This window comes from Mercenaria mercenaria, unplaced genomic scaffold (genome assembly GCF_021730395.1).
Source record: "Mercenaria mercenaria strain notata unplaced genomic scaffold, MADL_Memer_1 contig_3109, whole genome shotgun sequence".
Classification (NCBI taxonomy): domain Eukaryota; kingdom Metazoa; phylum Mollusca; class Bivalvia; order Venerida; family Veneridae; genus Mercenaria; species Mercenaria mercenaria.
In genome coordinates, this window is record NW_026461219.1 from 50212 (window position 1) to 71278 (window position 21067).

Here is a 21067-nt window from a genome sequence, read left to right on the forward strand (position 1 = left end):
CAAACGTCTAGTTCCCTTTAGATTAGCCACTAGACTGATAATATATTTCTACATCTTTCCTTTTTTGACGAATTTTATTTTATAGAGACAAAAGCCAGTCTATTTTAGAGATTTTCACAGAGGAATGATGTTAAAATTATTGGATATAGGATATAGACTGGATCAGTTCACTACATTTAATCATAAAAATGTAAAAAAGATATATCATAGTCTAGGAGCTAGTCTAGTTTCCCTTTAACTATTGTTTATAACTCAATGTGTGATACTGGGATCCAGCTATCGACATAATAAACCCAAATCAGCCACAAATGACCCAAATTCTGTTATTTACAGCAAGTCAACAATAATTATAGCAATAATAGCATGAAAAAGGAGGGAAGCACTGTCTGTGCTTAATGTGTTATGTTATCAAGATATCAAACATACTCTGACACTCGATTGGACGGTATCATATCATTTTCGCCTCGAATACAAGAGTAAACTGAAGCTTATGAGTAGCATGAAGTACAAATGCTCTTTGGTCTTTTTTCAATAAACAATTGGAAAGCTTGAAACAAGCCTAAATATCGCAATCAGCCCAAAGTGACTCTATCTACATGAAAGGTGTTTGCTATTGATGGTATGCCGCAGTAAATGTACTACGCTTCGTGTTTCAAACTGGATTACTGATACCAGCCATTGAAAAATAAATTTCACTTCAAGCTTGATTTGTGAAAATGCACTAAAACGCTTGTGGAAGACGATTATCTAAATCGAAACAAAGATAATAGTCACAAATGAGAAAAATTGATGTTCTCTTTATTTATTTAGCTCAGGAACTTAATGTTTGTTATATGTGCCATGTTCATTGCCTTTAGATCAAATATGGATACTGTCCAAAAAGTTCTTTATGAAACACTGAGCGGTATGTTGAAGGTCAAATAGCGTGCAATTTACGATTCATACAGACTTACAAAATAACATATTAGTAAAAATTGTGTACCTGTAATAAGAAAAGTTAAAACTTAACGCCGAAAAATGTAATATGTAAATATCTTAAATTAAGTCAATATTTCGGAGGTGGTAGGAGGGCCCAGTTTGTTTGTTTTGTGTTCGTACCATTACGATTTAGCTGAATCTTTCGGGGACCTTCTACTACCACCAATTTGTATCGGGATCTGGATAAATTTAGACACCAGAAACAAAACAATAGCTTGCTTTTACACAACTGTCCATGAACAGTTTCAAACAAACCAAGCGTGCAACTTTCATATTGTGTTTAGTGACCTGTGGGTTAAAATATTAATCAAAATATACTAAAGTGACAGGGAGTCTTGACACAAAAGTAAAACATTTCAACGATGGGAGTAGTATAGGCGTCTCTTTTGGTGCCAATACTGCGCATGCGTGAGAATGGCGTCATGCGCAGCGGCCATTCTATTCTAATTTAAGAATGATACAATCTTTCTATTTTAAGAATTATTTCTCAACGTTATAAATAGATACAATAGTTATAAATCTAGTTTAAGACTGTCATACTGAAAATGACTTCATTGTCTATTTATAGAAAATATCTCCCTGAAGTATATAAAGCTGACTTATATACCTACCCAGGGCTTGATCGCGCACATTGAGGGTCATGTGCTCAGCCCTAGACGGAGAGATAACAGGAAAAGAAAACACTATGCATTAATTTAATTGATTTATCCATGACCTAATGAATAAATACATTTTAACTGAACATAAAATATTACTGTCTACTTGCGATGTTTCCTCCTTGGCGTCCAGTGACAAAATGACTCCAGTTATATGTGTATCATACCTAAATGTGCACGCTCGGACCTTTTTTTCACAATGAATGCATAAGCTATATTTAGAAAAGGTCATGAATGCATCAAACGTGATCATGGTCACGATGTCTATCGTGTGTTGATTTAAGGCCGGATAGACGGACAACAAAAAGTAAACGTGTCAAAGTTAATCCCATTATAGTCGAGCTCGTGTTTATTTATGAACGGATGCCTTAACAACAGCCTATTCAGCTTTCAAAATTAATCCCTTTAAAGTTGCCACAAGGTCTAGCGTCTATTGCCTTATGAATGGATGCACTAACAAAGGCATATTGATCTGTTCAAGTTAATCCGTGTATTGAGTACAGGAAGGGAGGCGACATCACGTCTGGGTCACATATAGACCTACATTTTGTAAGTGCCTATTTCATAGTAATATGATGTTAAAGAACATTTTAATAGTGTTCTAAAAAATGCCGACATTTTCAATGACCTTCTAGAGTTTTAGAACCGGTAAGGTACTTTTTGAGAATGTTGCTGATAATATCAAAAATAAGACGTTTTAGGGACCATTTTTACATTTTGGGTATCTTTTGAAAAGCCTATAGGGTGCACTTTACCATAATCTAGGTGCCAACCGGAAATAATGTCATTAAATTTCAAAGGCTCTGGACTGGTTCCGTTAGAAAGTTATTTTCGAATTTTCGAGTAGGTTCGGAAATATGTACTATTATGGGTCTATATCTATCCGATTTCCAGATAGTGAGGTTAAAACCGGAAAAATTCATCTGGAAACATCCGGCTTCACGTCTTTATTATTAAAGATTACCTAGGCATGTTGGGTATGTTACCGAAGGTCTTGGCAAGTACTTTAAGTTGGTACATTTAAACCGGACGTGAAATCAATCACGTGTAAAATTCACATCTTCTGCGCATTCCTAGACTCGAACCCGGTCAAGTGAGGTATCGTTGGAAAGGTCTTGTCAAGAAAATTTGGTAAAATATATACTTTGATAATCGTATTTCCAAAAGGGACCAATAATTAGCCAAAATCACTCTAGCGTTAAAACCCGGCTAACTCCTTCATAATTGAACTAAAGCTAGGCAGGTAGGGTATATAACCAAAGGTCTCTACAAGAACTATAAGACAATAAACTCAAACCGGAAGTCAAATCTCTCATGCGTAAAAGAGAATCCTTTAACATCAGTTTGTATAAAAAAGAACCGTTTGAAAGAAAATGTATAATAATGATAATATGAATTAAGGCACCACCTAGCATGGGGATTTATCTTTTATATATCAACTTACAAAGAAATATTTAACACTCAAAAGAAAGTGAAACCTCGTTCTAAGTTTACATTTAGTGTCATCATACCTCTTACAGCGTATATCATACTTTGCAAAATTTACAGGAAGCCGTGACGGTGACGTAATTCACCGCGTTCTCGCACTGGCTTTAGGATATTTTTTGTTTGTTTGCACTCCTCGCAGAAACTTGACGGCCTTTACACTTCCTTGCTGTTTTAAAAGTGTTTTTCAGTTGCGTGTACAGTTTTCATTACGGAAAAAGATGTAGAAGAAGCATGTTTGCTCGGTTTACGAATTTCTGTGACTGATTGGGCGTGCTCGGATGTTCATGAAGACAACCAGTCTGCGGCATGTGCATCAACCGGAACCGGAAAACATCGAAAAAAAAATGCCCCAATATATGCAGACAACAAAGACGAATAACTTTATACGGACGTTACCGTCTCGGGGATTTTCATCCCCGGCGCTTCGCGCTGTGGATAAATCCCCTATAATTACGTACTGTCTATGACTTGACAAATCATTAAAATAAAAAAAGCATTAAAATGATATGGGAATAACCGATACAATATTTGTAAAATGAAATTATAAGATAAAATATAACCTACTTAACAGATGTAAACTTCTCGATATCTCGCGCTAAACTAACCAACACGTCTGCGCCACTCTTGATACCTAAAGCAAGTCTGCAGGATTTTACAGGACCATACATAAAACTCAACCTTTAAGGGCCAGCGGACATTAAGTATTAATATTTTTTGACCTAAGATCAGCTTAAGATAATGTATAAAAGAGAGCTGGCCAATGTTGACACTAGTGCTTTTAAAACTGTAACAGCGGATTAAATTTCGATCATTTTGATCTGGGGATGAGCACCTGACCCTCAATATGCGCCATCATGCCCTAGGTAGGTATATAAGTCAGCTGATTATACTTCAGGGAGATAATTTCTATAAATTTATAACGTTGTGAAATCATTCTTAAAATAGAAAGATTGTGTCATTCTAAAATTAAAATTCAAAATGACCGCTGTGCATGACGTCATTCTCACAGATGCGCAGTCATGGTGCCAGAGAGACGCCTATACTACTGGTGGGCCTATAAGTCCAGTAACCAAGTGATACACTTACTAATGTAGGTATGTTGGATTGTTGGAAGAGTAATACTGTTCTGTTGGCCTATCATATTTCTAAGTAACGACTCATCATTGGCAGCATGATTTATAGAAATTACCTTTTATAGTATTCATTTTTAAATCAGTTGTCTTACCCGAAGAAGACTTGGAAGTTTCAAAGACACTTTAAAGATATAAGACAATCTATATTGGTTGTGTATCCTTGCCCGAAACGTATTGACTGTCACTGAGACCCTACAGCTTTTTAACCTTTGTTTTCCTATTCATTACTGTTTTCAGACTGAACTCGTTTACCCCCGCATGTTCACGTAAGTTTGATTGGTATTTATTGGGTACTTCCATATTTTGTACTTTTAGGGGATGTGTTTTGTCGGAACATGACTATTCCTATTGAGTTCACATTATCGTTTTTTCTTTCTTTTATTTTTGTGCTACCATAGCATTTGTCAGAAAAAGGTGAACCACAATGAGGTTATAACATCAATCGTTGGGACATGACTATACATCTTCTAAGATAGCGCCATAGTGGCTGATAAAGTAACCTTCTATTTCCATTAGTATGTGTTGTTATTTTATGTTTTTATATTTATCGATAACCAGAGTTCTGTACACCTTCTGATTCTATTTCAAAGACCTGTCAACCAAACCAGTTAATCTTCCTAAACCTTGCTTACATATGTGATTATCTCTCTTTGTGTAGCTATTCATAATTGATTTTAATACAGTTGTATTGTCTTGCAACATTTAGCAAGTCAAATTAAACTGTACGCTTTGATCAAATTTAAATTCAAACAAAATAAGCACTAATAACATTACCAAAATACTCTTTGTTCCAGTGGACATATAAATGCGTTTCAAGACAAGCTCTTTCCGTCAAGCTCCTTGCCATTAATTTTAGATGTACCGTATCCAGTGTGTATATTGGTTAACACCGTATCTCAAGGCAATCGTTTTCCATGGACGTACAGACCTTTATAGCTATGTTTGCCCTCTGCAGCTCCTTATTAACGAATTAAAAGACGTGGCAATAGGTTGACGAGTATTTTTTCGGTATGACAGTCATGCTCAATATGCTTTATTATGTGTTTTTTAAATTCCCCTTTCTTTAAATTAAATGATTTGATGGTGTTCAGTTCATATGAGGAACGTCACAGTAACCCACTTGGAACAGAACCTTTTGAATAATTACTTAAAAAGACATATTCATATTCATATATTTATTGGTTTAAACATATTTTATTTCCCAATATGTACATTTCAAATGATTATTTACATACATAAATTCTGGATGGACTAGAAGCCAGTAGACTTATTGAAGTCCTCTCCATATATATAATCAATTTACACAGATTCCTGGCGTTATCGAACTTATAAAAAGGAAATGCTCTCTTATATTGTATTTGAGTTGATCTAAGTTACCGGAAAAGAAACATATCAATCTAGCAAAAACAAAACAAAAGTATATTAATCAAAATCAAAATATAATGTAGATTTTAATAAATAAAAAGAAATCAGAGATTAAATGGACATGAAGATGAAGACAGGTAACAGGGTTGTTAGTTTTGTACAATAGTGAATTATCTAAAGAAGCATTCCGATTTCTCTATATATCTGTGTACTGCAGAGAAGATAGTGGTATTGTCTTCGTACAAGAGAGACTGGTCACCACAAAGGAGAACATTTAAAGATGCCTGTCAATAACTAGAAACTGTCTCCAGGAGACTCATTCGTAGGTCACTGTACCTTTCACAGTGAAGGAAGTAAAGATTAGCGCTTTCAGTGTAGCCACAAGTACAGTTTGGAGAGTCAATAATGTTCTTTGAATAAAGATCTTGCGAAAGTGAACTACAGTTGGTACGTAACTTGAAAACATGAATTTCTCGACTCCCATAATAATAATATTTAGGAACATATACAATATTCGAGTTGAGGTGGTGCTTAAAACTAGATAGTGATTCAGCTTCCCGAGTAGGTCGTGGCAATTCATTGGAAAGACGTACAGCTGAAGGAAGAAATGAGTTTTGATAAAGTGTTGTGCGTGCACGTGGAACTTGTATGTCGTCTGCGTTGCGGGAGGCTGTAATTAGACCTATCTTCTACGAGAAGCGGAACTAAATGTGACACGTATTCAGGCGTAAGACCTTGTTTCATTTTATAAAAAAGAATTAGTTTATGTTTACGTCTTTTATCTTTCAATGTGTCCCAGCCCACTTCTTTCATTAACTTAGAAACTAATTTAGCAGTACCGGTCACGATGCGGGCGGCTTTATATTGATTTTTTTTTCTAGTTCATCGGACTCTTCAGTTGTACAGTTATCAAAAAAAACATCTGCATATTCAAGTATTGGTCTTATATGACTAATATACATTGTTTCTAATGATTCCCGGTCTAAAATGAATTTGAGTTTCCGAATTATATTTAGTCTATTGTAAGCTTTGAATTTAATGTATTCAATATGTTGGTTCCATCGCAGATCATTAGAAAATAGTACACCTAAGTGTTTGTGATTTTGAACTTCTTGAACGATTTGGTTCTGCATTATGATTGGTGGATGGGGGGAACTTGTGTATTTTTCATGAAAAGAGAAGACATTCAGTTTTCTTCGGGTTAAATTTAACTTATCATCTTGCAGCCCACTCAGAGATTTTCGACAGATCAACATTGAGTGTATGTGCCGCTTCTTGCTCATTTTCAACAATTACATAAAGACTTGTGTCATCAGCAAATAGACGTATATTAGCTCCGATGTTATGTACGTTGTCATTAATGTACATCAGAAAAAATAAAGGGCCCAGAATGGACCCCTGTGGTACACCAGCATTGATAGAATTCCAGTCAGATTTAGCACCACATATTACCACACGCTGCCTACGATTTGAAAGATAAGATGAGAACCAAGAGTTCAGACGACCAGAAATTCCAAATAATTTAAGCTTATAGAGTTTACCAGTATGCCAGACACGATCAAATGCTTTACTGATATCACAGAAGACAGCCCTAATCTCTTTGCCGGAGTCAATTGCATGATTTAGTGAATGTGTTGTAAAGATAAACAAGTTGATTGACTGTGGAATCTCTTGACACAAAACCAGATTGTAAAGGTGTAAGAAGATTGTTATCTTGAAGATAGTTGAAAACATGTTTAAATACGATTCTCTTAAAGACCTTACCGACTGTACTTAGAAGAGAAATTGGTCTGTAATTAGTAACAAGAGATGTATCTCCAGATCTGAATAGGGGTGTAACGTTTGCTTCCTTCCGTCCTTCTGGAAAAGTGCAACAAGTAAGTGAGTGGTTAAAAAGATCACATAATGGTGAAGCAAGTTTGAAAGAAAGTTCATGCAGAATTCGGTTGTTTATCCCGTCGGGATTGGATGCTTTGCCGAGTGGTAGGATTTTGAGTACAGACTGAACTTCTTCTGGTGAAATTCGAAGTGAATTTATGGATGGATGCTGAGTGTTTGGACTGCCAGGCAATGTTTGGGCAGCCGTTTCATCTAACAGGGAGTGTTCTTTGAAGAAATTGTTTAACAGGTTAGCCTTTTGTTTGTCATCATAAACAACTTCGTCATCATATACAAGGTTGGAAAAGGTACTTTTAGTTGTTGGTTTAATGAAGGATTGCATACAACACCACCACGATTTAGAAGACTTTGAGTAATCTGTAAGGTTTTTGGCAAGTTTGGAAATATGAGTTTTCTTTGCTTCTTTGATAAGTGTAGTAATACTATTCCTAAGATGCCGAGATCTAGATCAGTGTTCTTCAGACCCAGTGTTCTTAGCTTTTCGATAAATTCGTTTTCTTTTTCTTATGAGTTTTTTATATGAGTTGTAATCCATGATGGATCATTCTGCCGTATAAGAACTTCCCTGTTTGGGATGCACGATTTTGCAATTTCCAGAATTTGATGAGTTATGTTCGAACAATCAGTACTAATATTTTCATCTTTAAAAGAACTCCAATTTATCATCGATGCTTTCTGGCGCAAAAGATCATAGTTTCCTTTATCAAATAGCCAAATATGTCTTTTAAAATATGGGTTAGAATGCTTCTTTAAATTTAAAAGTCTGTAAGTAGGGCAATGGTAACGTATTTCTTGGGATAAGAAGGGATCACCAACACCAGAACAGTATAGAAGACTTACATTAGATGTAAATAATAAATCAATTAACGAGGACGAATTCTCAGTATAATGTGTAGGTTCATCAATGTGCTGTATGAACGAGAATTGTTGGCAGATTGAGTGGATCGTGCGGGCTGATTGTTGGTTTGCACAGTTAAGTATAAAGAATCAACAATTTTTGAGTGCTGAAGTGCATCTATATTTGGTGGTCTGTAGAATAAACCAAACAAAATGTTTTTAGTTTCAAGAACTAATTCAACCCAAATACACTAGGTACCAGGAATTTCTAGATTTGTCCTTCTTTTGTAATGGAGTGTATCCCTAATATACAATAAAACACCTCCGTGTGGATGGTGCGTACGGTCTTTCCGTTCAGGAGGAGAGGATGAAAAGACGCAAAAAGAAGCTCTTCTGTATAGATTGATTGTTTTAACCATGTCTCTGATAAGGCAATTATGTCAAAATCACGGAGTTTGGCAATTAACAACTCTAGTTTATTTGATATACTTTGTATATTATAGTGAACAAATGAAATACGTCTAGACAAGTGTAAGCTGTTTACAGACGAAGATGATAATGAAGAAGAGGAAGATTCTTGTAAAGAAACCTTCGGTCCAGGGTTCGGATGGACATCGCCAGATAACAAAACTTTTAAGATAAGATAACTATATATCAGGAAACTCACCAAAAAGACACCAGCAATAATAGTATGAGAAAATCTTGAGTTTTCTAGATGCTTAGTGCTTAGTGCTTTTTGGATAATTCTTTTTCAGTCCTGCGGTGACTGGCAGTTGGCTAGACTGTTGTGTTATATAATGTAAGTCCGTGAATATTGACAATAAAGAGAAGTGAAGACTAAACATGAAGCTCATGAGGACTAAAAATCTAAATCGTCCCTGCAAGCAAAAATTCCTCATGATGGCTGGTTTTCTATAAGTATTGTTGGTCATGTTATTTGCAAGAGATAAAACAGGAAGAATTCAAAAGCCAACAGGAGGAACATAACCAAAACATAGTGCATTAACATACAAGAGAAAGATCGAAAAGGTATTAGAAAATACTCTATCGTTGTTGTAATAATGATTAAGTTGACTTGAAAGATACATTTACACAGATTAAGTGAAGGACTGCAAAGTAAACGTGTTTAAAGAGAATATAATGTAAAAATGAAATAGATTAGGTTATATTTATGAGTGACTAACTGGACAATTTCTGTCATTGAGAATGGCCATGATAATTAAAATCGCGTATTGTAGTTTCTTAGAAAATAATTAATCAGTTAACGTAACGCATGTGATAATGAAAACATGTTTAGAAGGTAACATATTTGCAAATGTGGAAATACATGTACTTTGACGAAAATTGTAATTACGCAAAAGAACGAGACATTTTTGTTCAAACAGCACTGCTAATACTCAATAGTAATTGTTCCTTGGAAAAAAGGTGGATATGTGAATAGCTTCATATATGTAAAGTGCGCGAGGGAGTTTAAGTCAAGTGATAAAGTTTTATACTTAAAGAGCATTGAACGCTATGCACAGCTGTGTCACAAATCATTATGGTTATACACGAAAGGTTCAATATACAGATACTTATATAAAAGAGCATAGAACACTATGCACGGTTGTGTCACAACTCTTTAAGGTTATACACAAAGTATACAATGTACAAATACTTTTATGGAAGAGCATTGAACAAGATATTTCTAAAAAGAGTATAGAACACTATGCACGGTTATGTTACAAATCCTTAAGGATATGCAAGAAATGTTGGATATACAGATACTTATAAAGAGCATTGAACACTATGCACCGTTGTGTCACAAATCCTTATGGTTATACACAAAATGTTTAATATACAGATGCTTACATAAAAGTGCATAGAACACTATACACAGTGTGTCACAAATCCTTAAGGTTATACACAAAATGTTCAATATACAGATACTTATAAAGAGCATTGAACACTATGCACGGTTGTGTCACAAATCCTTATGGTTATACACAAAATGTTCAATATACAGATACTTATATAAAAGAACATTGAACACTATACACGGTTTTGTCATAAATCCTTAAGGTTATACACAGAATGTTCAATATACAGATGCTTACATAAAAGTGCATAGAACACTATACACAGTGTGTCACAAATCCTTAAGGTTATACACAAAATGTTCAATATACAGATACTTATATAAAAGAGCATTGAATACTATGCACGGTTGTGTTTTAAATTCTTAAGTTAACACAAGTATACAATATCCTTTCGGCTACCATACAGAGACAAAAACGTACCATAAAAAAACCACAATAAAAAAGGGGGTCGCTATTACCGCATCATACACCGACTAACAACCGCAGCCGACTGTAACGTACCAGCAATAACGAGGGTCCAGATTACCGACATCGACAGCGTAGGACTACCGAATTTTTTTTAATTTTCGTTTGTATCTTGGGGGGAATTTTGAATGCTTTTATTATTGCAGAATTTGATCTGAAGTGTAACCTTGTCATTTATGTTATATATCAAAACGTATAAAATCAGTTAACTAATAAGTTAAATTCATTCACATGACATACTAAATAATATTACGCACAAATTACAGTCTGCCATAAAATTTAAAAACAAAAACCAAACGTTTCGTGCGCAATATGTTCTTAAAATCATTGTTATTCAGCATTTGTTGATAAGAAATCTTTTTAAGACAATTAAGGGATCATTACTCTCCAAAAATACCATTAGTTTGATGATTGCTCGTCGTGCGGTAATTACCAAACTCAGTTCTTTAAAAGTTTAACATTTAATTAATTACTCATTTCATTCTAACGCTACGGTATTTAAAGCTATTTTAACGACACTGCATTATGGGCGGCTCCGGCATCTAGAAGTCTGAAAACCACGGGTCTGCCACTGATGGCTTTTGCAGACTTTCAAACATTACTTTCACTCTGGCACTACGTAGTTCTGAAGTTTTTTCCAGGAAAATACAAAAATTTCACTGTGGAAATCAGAAATAATGTACATTTATACACACGGCAGTAATATTATTTAAATTGTTATTCACATGGAACATACAAATATACACTGTGGTAATTTTCTAACAGAACGCTTCATCGTTTTTACGCCGCAACGGTAATAAACCTATGGCCCGCATCGCTTCTTTCCATTTGCATACTAACTGTGTAAATCACTATGGAAGTATTGTACTTTCAAATTTTAAAAACTCAAACTTTAGGTAAGAATGCCATTTAAATTATCCCAAAGTACGCAATGGTAAATTTTGAACTTTGAGCTCCATGCATTATGCATATAATGCATGGAGACTCTGAATGCTATATATAAATGGTATAAAAAAAAAAAAAAAAAAAAAAAAAAAAAAAAAAAAAAAACAATATTCAGTAATTACACATGTTCCCTTTGTATACTCATTATATTAATATATAGTCCGGGTAGCGTAATGTAGGAGATACATTCGTGCACTTGTAATCACTGAAATCCTCTAATTCACGGAGGGTCGCAGGTTCGAGCTGTGCTAACCGACTAGATTTTTATGTGAAAAGTAGCAGTTGCTTTACGGACTTTTTAGCGTCTAGTACTTTCTTCCCAGGAACGAGAGTAGTTGAACTGGGCTGACTGATATAACTGGAATCATGTTGAAAATTGCCGTAAATTCAACAAAAACAGACGCTAAAATGATCTGTTTCCAAAATCGTCCATGACTGGCTTTCTGTGAAATGAGATCTTATGATTTCCTCATTATATGATTAAACAATTGATACCCTAATTTGTGACTTTAAGAAAAGTATCAACGAATACAGCTCGCAACTGGGGATACGCTCTAATTTAGATTAATAATGCAATTAAAAAATTCAGTTATTTTAAAATCTTTTCGAAAATCAATATAGCAAACAAACTAAGATAAAGACACTTTTAGCTATCTATTATAAGTTTTACCACGAAGTGTCATCGACCATTTTGAGGTTGGGGTTTTGGCACTTGCATCGTATACACCACAAAAACAGATTATGAATATGAATAAATTTAAATGAACCTAAATTAACGTATAGTTGACGCGTTTTACATGGTCCGATCTCGCAGACATAACTGGTAGTGACTAAAAGTAAAATACAACCAAAAACATTTTTAAAACAGAAAATAATAACATAAAAACGCCAAACAATAAAATTAACAACTGAATGAAAGCACTACAGTACAGGCAATCTCCTATGAACGGGAATGAGTAAGAAGAAACATATATCAAATGCACACAACCTGAACAACGTATTTTGGACTAAAGTTCAAATAGGCAGTCTACTATAGTCCGATCCGGAAACGGGTAGGAGACTAAAAGTAAAAACTTAAAAGTAAACAAACAAAAACATTTGACCAGAAAAAATAAATATTTAAACGAAAGCAAGTTGTATAAAAGCTATAACAGATTAGGAATCATTCATTACTTACAAATCATCGCAAGGGTAACATTGAGCAATTATGAATGTTACACAAAGTTCACTAAAGTCATAAAAATATTTCCTGTTTTATTTGTTTGAAATTTGTAACTGTAGTCCGTTTAAACTGAGTAGAATGAAACAATTTTTCAACAACAACTTACGACAATAACCGTTAATCTATATAAACATAGTATTTTTTGAATAGCCGTCTAACGGCAAGGGGGTGGGGGTAAGCTAATTAGCATGTTTATTGACGCATAGAAAGATCAAATGTCCAAATTCACTGTATAAACATGTCCTCCGTACGAAACTGTTAATAAGTTAGTTTTCTGTCTAATATTTAATATCCAACGGTTGTATGAATATTATTTCTATACCATATTACAATGTATCAAAAATTCACAGAAGCCAAACTTTAATGAAACATGTTTTTATGAATTTCAAAACCTAATCACCTTTTCCTTGAGACAGCTCAAATTAGAAAAGTATATTACATGTGCAAAATTAATTATCAAAAGATGAATCAATCAAACTTTTACCATTCGTTAATAAAAACATAAACGTACCTATACACACGACACATAGTAAAAATTGTGTACACATGTAATGTTGTCACTAATCTTAGACACAGTCGCTCCATTTTCCAATTTGTGCTTAATGTTGCCGCTAGTCAGACAGTCATTTCTTCTTCGTCGATTTCCCAAGATAATTTTTGTTGGCATTTTACGGGGTTTTCTATTTTAAGAGTACCTACCTTTCCTGGGTGAGTTTTTGCAACGTTATGTAACTAAATTGAAGGAAGGGATTTCTATTAAATGTAGTAAAAACGAGCAATACTAGAAACTATCAAATATAACATTTTATGATTTGCAATGGTTATATATACCTGAAAATCGATTTTCTGATGTCCAAATTTTGGCATCTTCGTAATTTACGGACGTTTTCGATTGGAGGTCCCTTTATGGACTTGTCCTTGTAGTTAGCCAATCCATTTCTGGACGCATGATAAGAAAGAAAGCATTGCCTGAAAGTATTATTTAAAAATCACGGGAGTAACCCTGAAAATATATATTATAAAATATTTTTATGTAAGCAGACATTTTGATTTTCACCTACAATTATGCACAACTTCTCTGGAACTGGCTTTTGTACTTAAGGCTGGATGTTCTCGAAACATTTTAACCTGTACTAAGAAGATTAACCGTTAAGAGCAGTCCGAATATATAATGCATAACAGACTTTTTCCTCTCTGACATCCTTAAATATTATCGAGAAATTTGACCCAGAGCGATAATTTAGTACATTTTTGATTTTAGCCGACTTGTTGACTCAGACCAATTATATATACATGGAGTAAAAGAAAGTAAGTTCACGTAACATAGCATAACTCAATCATACCATGAAATCTTAAACTACTCATTAGATCAATATAACTTTATAATAAGAAGAGTATTGTTTAACCTGTGTACTGGGTCTTTACACTGCTTACAACCAATGTTGACGTTCGTGTTCGAGACCACCGCGGTCTTTAGTTTCTTCTCATACTGCAAAACTGACAACATTTTGTTCGCCCTGACATTGAGATAATTTCATGTGAGTCCTGCAAATTCTCGGTCAATGTATCAACTACCTGCGTTTTGTTTGGGTTTCCTAGTCCTGACCGGTAACCGTCCATACTCTATAGCTACCATTTCCTGCTTTTATTTTTGACGTGTCATATGCAGTCCTTTGTCATTGTACTAACCGAAACCAAGAATATAATGTATTACATGTATTACATTATTCCTGCCGAAACATCCTTCTGTCGGACTAAGTTCTGTGTTACAAATCATAATGGCAAGAATTTTCGCCCTTATTAAAAAGACCCACAAAGATGGGTTTTTTCCGAGCTGGCAAGGAACGCCTGTCCAGAAGGATTGTGTCTAGAAACACTATACGATCAACCAGAATGTTCAACAACCTTCCTCGTGTAGTTTCGACTTATTTGTTTTCCTCTTATATAAACTTAAACTTCCAAAGATAACAGAAACTGCATCCGCTAAAACGAATATTTTAAAGCCTCTCTTTAATTATATACTATTAACTAATGTTTATCTATTTATCTTTTTATATGCTCACTCCTCTTTACCAGTTGTACTGAAGGGAATTCCAAACCACTATGGTGCCTGGAAAAAGGAGTACTTATAGATAATTACAAGAGTGAGGATCTAGGTTATAGAGTGGGATGCATTATGTCTTGTTATGACGGGATTGGGGAGGGGGCTGGGGGGGGGGGGGGGGGGGGGGGGGCTGACAAGGAGGAAGAGGTACAGCAACCAAACCACCTGCAAATAATGACCACAGTAGACGTTTGCAGAAGAACGAATTTCAATATATACCGCAGTGGTAGTTTTACTCGTGTCCTGTTACTAAGAACTATATAGACTTTTGTGAGAAACTTGAATTTTAAAGCAGTGCCATAGTGTAGTTATACATATAAATGAAAATTAAGTCACTCCCACAGTGCTGAGAAAGTTACCCTGCGAAAGGATATAACATATCCTGTAGGCATTATTTATTCCCCCGATTACCACAGTTAGTTTAATGCAGGCATGCGCAACCAAAGAGAGTGCCGCAGCGTAGTAATACATATCCACACAAAAATAGCATTACTGCCACAGTGATCCGTGGCCGTTTTATATATGTACTTTAATAATAACATTAACTGTTCTTGTTTTATCTGCCTATAAATACCATAGTAATCAATTGCAGAAACAGAAACTATAAGTTGTGCCACAGGTAGTTATAACCAAAACCACAACAATGGACATAACTACCATAGTGTAAGCATCCGTTTGTAACATAAAAACTTAACCGCAGCATAAAAATGTAGTATATTTTTGTTAATCCTTCTAATGTTCCAATTGGCGAAAAATACAATTTTACCCCAGATACTGCTTATGCGCTATGGAAATGGGCACCCCCATTTTTCTGGTACGTATTAAGTCTCAGCGGTAGACCGCCTGCAAACAGTAGCGGAAATAGAGAACCCCAAAAATATAGTCTGATTTGGCGTCTCGAGTAGTGCTCGGTGTACGAATAGGATATATATATACTTTTTATAGAAACATTGGAGACACTATGCACGGCTGTGTCATAAAATCCTTAAGGTTATACAAAGAGTAATCAATTTACATGTACTATATAAAAAAAACACCATTAACACTGTGCAATGGTTTTTTGCATACATCCTTAGGGTTATACATAAAGTATTCAATATGCAGGTAGGTCTGATTAGTTACAATTACACAGACCTAATAATTTACTGAGTATGAAATTATTGCGAAAGTAAGCCCTGACGTATCGTGTACAATACTATATTTATTAACCATCAAACTTGATGCGCAATTTTATACGTGATAAAGACATGCAAGTTTTCATCAGTTATGTCACATACTTGAATGAGTCGCGTTACATGCTGAAACTGTGAATTTGTGCTATTTCAAGGGCCATAAATCTGAAATAGGGAATGAAGCCTGGCTGAATAAGTTGGAGGTAACCATTGAAAAGTCTTGTCATGATATAGACTCATGCAAAGTTCCACAAATTTAAATGAAGTACTTATAAGCTAGGCGCGTAGCAAGGTAAATATGTGCATTTTTAAACTGTTTCAGAGGCTATAACTCTGGAAAAAGGTGGTGGAGCCAGACAAAAAAAATTATAAGGTGCGCAAGTTTATATCTTGATAGAGACTCATACAAGACATAACCACCAGAAAATGATATGCTAGTCAAAAAATAAAGGAAATCTCTACATATAAACTACTTCAATTTGAATGCTGCAGTACCTATTCAATGTCGGTATGTGAGATTTTGTGTGAGTACATGCATTATTAACAAAATAGTAATAAAATATAAACTGACCGATTAGAGTGTGCTTCTATCGAAATAAAGAAATTATTCTGTTTGCGTCATTTTAATGCTTTTTCATCATACAATTGAATTTTCCTTACAAAAACAAATATTGTGTTGAAGAATTTTCGTACAGTAATAATTTTGTTTCAGACGAAATAATACAAACATTAGGAACGTCCATTAGCTGCTTAATCAGTATTTTTTACGAGAGGAATCGAGTTTTACAAACATTGACTCAAGGCTGGCTGCATATCTTATTATTATATATCTGAAACCAAGTCGATGATGTTCATAATGTCGATGACTTCTCATCTTAATTACATCCGTAACCTAGTCTATGTTCCCGTACAGTAATTGGTACGAACATACACCACTGATAGCAAAATTACAGCTTTGAAACTTTAACATTAACTAAATACTACTTTTTACGCACATATGTCCGTTTATCAATTTTTTAAGTAAATTTTCAGAATACAATGTGTATCTTTACTTGTAAATACACTGCATTATATAAACTGTTGAATTCTTTTAAAAGAGATAAAACTTATTCATGTCCACATTATAAGAAATTATCAACATTAGAATATAAACACTCCAAAAAACAATAAGTGCATTAATAATAAATGGAATACAGGAAGATATGTCATTTAGTGTTTAACACAGCCTCATTGGTATAGTAGAAAGTCCAGTTGTTTAGAGATGTAAGATCTCATATTCTACGTTTCTAATGTTGACCATACCTGAAACGAATCTCGAACATAAAATTCATTTCGCTAACCCTTTATGAAATATGTATCTACAGAAATTACAAATGAGTCTCTGTGTCAAAAGTAATACGCTGCCAATAGAAACTGAAGGGGGTACGGGAAAAGGTAATAACTGATCAGATTTGCATACATAGACGGGAAATAAACCGGCTCGAGCTAATGCCAAGCCAGCAACCATACTATTAAGACTGTAAACAGAAAAATATCGAGCAAAATATTTCGATATCTCTTTTATCTCTTGTGCACATTACATCAATTTAAAACACACTCACAGTTTTTGCAAGAGGCTTATAAACACACAATTCTAGATACAATAATCATAACACAATGATAAACAGAAAAGTTACACGCAAGCATGAACTGGAACTTCAAAGACAATAATCATCAATGAAGAGAACACATTCTCGTGGTATGGTTGTTCTTGAATATTCTATATGTTTCTTTTCTGTGTGAGTTATTGAGGCAATTGCTAGTACAACTCCTGCTCATTTGAATCTTATCATGTACTTAATTGATTCTTTTTGGCTATGTTAACCATTCAAAATTAAACCAATGAAAATACAAACACTATGTTTCCTGCTTTGCAGAGAAAATAATACCTTGAAGAAAAGTTCTATATAGGGTATGAATTATTAAATCAAGAAGCTAAGCAACACAAAATCTTAAACTTTTTAAGGGGTCAAATAAACGTACCGCATTGCACTTTTACAGTCAAAGCAAAAACGGATTTAAATCTTAAGCTACCCAGATAAATGCTTTTCAAATTAATGTTGGTTAAGTACACAAATGCAGACATTTATGCGAGACACCACTAATAAATTCAATTTACAACATGATTGTTTAAAACGAAATGCAGAAAGATATGATAACTTTTGGTTACAATTTATATGAAACAGAATAGATAGAAGAATTCAATTGATAAGTTACAAACTAAATACCTTTCTGCAACACACGAAACCATTAGCATTCACTGTACTATGACTAAGATCGAATGTCATTCATTCATTCCAATTATTCATAGAAAGAGTATGTTGTTTACATTTTTAATCGTAACCGGTGCACTGTAAAAACCACTATAGTTTGAAAAACGAAGTATGCAATGAGCTCAGGTACGGCCCCTATATATTGTGCAGTAACTGAAAGTTAAAAAACGTACTTACTTACTGGAGCTGTATTATACGTGTGTTCAGTAGCTATAAATAAATAAATAAATAAATGTCTTTAACTATACAATACAATATTATATATATAGCTTTAACATGAAACTATATCAGTGGAAGTGTGGGTAATTAATGTAGAGTGAATGAAGCTAAATGTTATGGAGTATAAAAGCCTTTATTCAGGCTTCGCTTTTAAGCATTATTTTTTCTTGATGTTAGTTATATGTCTTTAAACTTGACGTTCCATGAAAAGAATATTTGATTCGGAAGTACCACCGTCGTCTTATAAGGAATACTTTACTACGATATAAACAGGATCTTCATACTACCTTGGGTGTTATCGAGAATTTCATAAGCGACGTTATCCTCACCAGAAACAGTCGTGTCGCCTGAAAAACAAAACACCATAGATTTAGTTAAAGTAATGGCAATTTTCAAAAGGTATATTTTATGTACATTCGACTGTATAACTGTGCCTTTGTAATGAATATTTTGACAATTTGCATCATAAAGGTACCGTTGACGCCGATGAGGTATCGGATAAACCGGAAGAGGGGTTGCATGAGTTATTGTCTCTTTCCACCACTGAGAAACATAACAGAAATAGAAACTGCAAAGATTATTTCAATGTAAATGTGTTATATACACTTCATAAAACGTTTATCGCAAAACTTATGTTGTTGTTTTTAACTCTGTTTTTACCACTGTTAGAATTAATATACATTTTGATAAAATTAATATTTATGATATAATAAAATTATGAAAATAACAAAACTGAATAATGCAATCATCATTAAAATTTTATTTCAACTTCTATTTAAATAGTCTCAAAATATATTGCGTTCATCAAAAGACATTTCCTATACCCTGATTGTCTTTTGATTGTTCACATATGTACCGCAGTATATATCAATCATTAGGGCATGTCACTATGTCCATTGTACGGTGTGGACAGGGTAAGTGCATGGCCAATGTGTAATTCGCTTTTGACTGAAAAATTTAATTCAAGCAAAATCTCAATTTAATTTCATGACAAAATGAATTAATGTTCTTGATTTCTTCTTCAGTCCGTATTATGTTACATTACAGATACAAATAATCATATCAATTCTGCAATTCGCATGACATATTTATTCTAATTTTCAGTTCTGATTTAACTTCTAGGATATACAAAATATATACACAAATGCACATTAGCTTATATTTTGTCACTGAAAATCATTTTTCTCTTACATTTTATGTAGCTTATATCTTATGAACAGAACGAAAACAAAATCATGATATCCGGAATTTTTCGGAGATATTCATTTATTCTCATTTAAGCTGATTTTTACCATCAAATATTTTGACAAATATACTTTCTTTTGCCTTCATTGTTAAATACGACTACATCATCATTATCAATATAAAATATCATTGTAAAATGCACATAACTAGTACAATAAAAGGTAACAAAAATGTACTGCCTTTTTATTTTCAACCATCCCCGTCATCTTACTTGTTCAAAGACACGTCGGTTTTTATTCTCTGCATTTGTCGTTCCTTTAAATATAAAGCTACTATATTTTCCAGTAACGTCCGCCTTAATTCAGCTCCATATTCAACAGGTTGCGCAGTAGCAACATTTTGAATCACCCCTTATGTAATTAGTTAACCCATTTAGGTCGACATATTTCGAAATGGAGAGACACATTTTGCTAAAATACTTTTTCAAGCTTTAACCAATCAATATCTTATTATAAATTTGGTATATTTTAAAGATAAACTTCATGTGACATCTAAATTGTTTGGAAAACCTTAATTGCCGCATAGAAGATTTAATAGGCGCTTTTATAGCCAGAAGATGATTTGGAAGAAAATGTCATGCCTCCCCGAAAGCATAGGCAAAAAAAATCTGTAGGGGACAAATGCCAAAGTCAGTGCCCCTGATGGTTGGCTAAGCAATTGAAATGCAATAACGATCATCTAGGTTATCTATATGGAATTCGTTTTCAATTTTTATGTCCCTGTAGTCTGAGTGAAGAAATATACTACGCAATAAGGCCATTTGTCCTAAGAAGTCTCAAAGTTTCGGATAAAGTAGTCCCGAAGTTATAGATCCTAAGCTATTTTCAGAAATTCGGCTGGATTTCATTGGCTTATTGCCTTTTCTAAGGCGCTTTAATGACTTTTGTTTTGCATGCAGTGTATCTCTGCTTAACTTGAAGACATTTTGTTTGCTCAGAAATGATTCGGTAAGGGTTTTTTCTGCCGTTTTTATTTTCTGTTAATACTTGAAACCATGTTGCGAGTGCTATTCATATTGCTGATAAACCAGTAGTTTAAACAATGTTGATACGGACATAAGCAGAAACCGAAGAATAGACAATATACCATGTACATCTACAATTTATAGTGCTTAATTTAGTGTCAAACTACATAGACACAAAGGCTATTGCCTGGGTTCGATAAAGCG

The 21067-nt window shown here is 34.1% G+C and overlaps 1 long non-coding RNA gene across 1 annotated transcript; it reads right to left on the reverse strand.

Moving 5' to 3' along the window:
* Positions 1 to 16351: 16351 nt before the first annotated feature.
* Positions 16352 to 19343, reverse strand: LOC128552741 (uncharacterized). Its single transcript, XR_008369154.1, has 3 exons — positions 18942 to 19343; positions 18613 to 18645; positions 16352 to 17425 (listed from the first exon to the last, which is right to left on the reverse strand). It is a non-coding gene; the product is annotated as an uncharacterized LOC128552741 (long non-coding RNA).
* Between the last annotated feature and the right edge of the window lie 1724 nt (positions 19344 to 21067).